Source organism: Corella eumyota, unplaced genomic scaffold (assembly GCF_963082875.1).
Source record: "Corella eumyota unplaced genomic scaffold, kaCorEumy4.1 scaffold_264, whole genome shotgun sequence".
Lineage (NCBI taxonomy): Eukaryota > Metazoa > Chordata > Ascidiacea > Phlebobranchia > Corellidae > Corella > Corella eumyota.
Window position 1 is genome coordinate 12,501 of NW_027658328.1, and position 2,722 is coordinate 15,222.

The 2,722-nt window shown below is 53.2% G+C and overlaps 2 non-coding genes across 2 annotated transcripts; both read right to left on the reverse strand.

The window, feature by feature from the left end:
* Positions 1-67: 67 nt before the first annotated feature.
* Positions 68-221, reverse strand: LOC145763143 (5.8S ribosomal RNA). The gene has a single exon (XR_014288280.1). It is a non-coding gene; the product is annotated as a 5.8S ribosomal RNA (ribosomal RNA).
* A 245-nt stretch (positions 222-466) lies between these two features.
* Positions 467-2,276, reverse strand: LOC145763145 (small subunit ribosomal RNA). The gene has a single exon (XR_014288282.1). It is a non-coding gene; the product is annotated as a small subunit ribosomal RNA (ribosomal RNA).
* Between the last annotated feature and the right edge of the window lie 446 nt (positions 2,277-2,722).

The window sequence follows — 2,722 nt, forward strand, 5'->3', positions numbered from 1 at the left end:
GTCGCCGGGCATACGCACGCGAGCCGAGCCGTCGCGGAGCCGATCCCGCCGGCCGTTGTCGTTTCTGCGACCCTGAGACGGACGCGGTCCCGGGATGAACCCGAGGCCGCAATACGCGTTCAGATCGTCAATGCTCAATGTGTTCTGCAATTCACATTAAATCACGCAGCTTGCTGCGTCCTTCATCGACTCGCGAGCCGAGTGGTCCACCGCCAAGAGCCATCGTTTGTTTGTTTGCTTTTCGCTCTTCGATTCCTAACCTCGATTCGCCATCCGGCTGAAAAAATCGCGTGACGCCGAGCGGGTCGCGGTCGCAACAAATAGTGCGACAAGCCCGCGCACCGCATGAAGCCTTCGGGCACTCGACGCCGACAAAACAAGTTCCTGATCGCGGGGCGGCGGACGCGCCGAGGCACGTCGCCGTCCCGGTGTTTGCTCTTTCGCTCTTCGATTTTTTTTCTCGCGCTAATGATCCTTCCGCAGGTTCACCTACGGAAACCTTGTTACGACTTTTACTTCCTCTAAGTAATCAAGTTAGATCGTCTTTTCGGGCCAAGACCCAACCGTCGCCAGTCGAGCCCGGGCCCAATCGGAGGACCTCACTAAACCATTCAATCGGTAGTAGCGACGGGCGGTGTGTACAAAGGGCAGGGACGTAATCAACGCGAGCTAATGACTCGCGCTTACTGGGAATTCCTCGTTCAAGCGAAATAATTTCAATTCTCTATCCCTAGCACGACCGGGGTTCATCGGGTTACCCAGACCTTTCGGCCAAGGCGAACACACGTTGATCCGGTCAGTGTAGCGCGCGTGCGGCCCCGAACATCTAAGGGCATCACAGACCTGTTATTGCTCAATCTCGTGTGGCTAAACGCCACTAGTCCCTCTAAGAAGTTAAACGCCGGCCGGGAAGGCCGCGTAACTATTTAGCAAGCCAGAGTCTCGTTCGTTATCGGAATTAACCAGACAAATCGCTCCACCAACTAAGAACGGCCATGCACCACCACCCACAGAATCATGAAAGAGCTCTCAATCTGTCAATCCTCGCTGTGTCCGGGCCGGGTGAGATTTCCCGTGTTGAGTCAAATTAAGCCGCAGGCTCCACTCCTGGTGGTGCCCTTCCGTCAATTCCTTTAAGTTTCAGCTTTGCAACCATACTTCCCCCGGAACCCAAAGACTTTGGTTTCCCGCAAGCTGCCGGAGAGGTCGTCAAAATAACGCCCCCCGATCGCTAGTTGGCATCGTTTATAGTCAGAACTAGGACGGTATCTGATCGTCTTCGAACCTCTGACTTTCGCTCTTGATTAAAGAAAACATTCTTGGCAAATGCTTTCGCAGTCGTTCGTCTTGCGCCGATCCAAGAATTTCACCTCTAACGGCACAGTACGAATGCCCCCGTCCGTCCCTCTTAATCATTACCTCGCGCTCCGAAAACCAACAAAAAAGAACCGAGGTCCTATTTCATTATTCCATGCAACACTATCCAGGCGAAGCGCCTGCTTTGAACACTCTAATTTTTTCAAGGTAAACGTCCCGGCCGCCGCCGACACTCAGTCAAGAGCACCGACGGAAAACCGGAGGTAAAGCCAGAACGAACAGTGCACGCCTTGCGACGGACCGAACGCCTGCGCCCAAAATCCAACTACGAGCTTTTTAACCGCAACAACTTAAATATACACTTTTGGAGCTGGAATTACCGCGGCTGCTGGCACCAGACTTGCCCTCCAATGGATACTCGTTAAAATTTTTACAGTGTACTCATTCCAATTACAGGGCCTCGTTAGAGTCCTGTATCGTTATTTTTCGTCACTACCTCCCCGCGTCGGGAATGGGTAATTTGCGCGCCTGCTGCCTTCCTTGGATGTGGTAGCCGTTTCTCAGGCTCCCTCTCCGGAATCGAACCCTGATTCCCCGTTACCCGTAAGAACCTCGGTAGGCAGATACCGTACCGACGAAAGTTGATAGGGCAGACACTTGAATGATCCGTCGCCGGTGCAAGACCGTGCGATCAGCAAAGTTATCCCGAGTCGCCAACAAGACGAGCCGAAGCCCGGCAGGTTTTTGATATGATAAAGGCGCGCCTCCCGCAAGGTCGGCGCTTTTTGCATGTATTAGCTCTAGAATTACCACAGTTATCCAAGTAAAATTTACGATCAAATGAATCACGACTGATTTAATGAGCCATTCGCAGTTTTACCGTACGCAAGTTCGTACTGAGACATGCATGGCTTAATCTTTGAGACAAGCATATGACTACTGGCAGGATCAACCAGGTAACTATCGGCCGACAAAATACGCGAACGGAGTCTTTCGCTTTCCCCGTCGCGGTATCGCACTGTATTACTCAATCACTATTTTTGCTTAGCTCCTCAAACCCGGCGTAAGCCGCGATCTGGACGCCGTCGACACCGGCCAGACGCCCTTTCGGGCGAAGCCGCGCGCGGGCTGCGTTTGCATACAACACCAGGAACGCCCAACAAAAGCGAACCGAGAAAACTATCACTTGCGTGCGCACCGGCCACCGCAACTACGGCCCGAGGCCGTGGTCGCGCGCCGAAACACAAACTCGTATTTGCTACTTAATTTTTTCCGTCCAACGTTCAGAGCCTCGCTGCTAGCTACGACGCCTTCGCGGGTCAGCATCAAGTCTGCCCAAAAGCGCACATCGCCTGCACGACACCACATCGTTTTGTCACCAAATACCTTCAACCGACAACCGCAT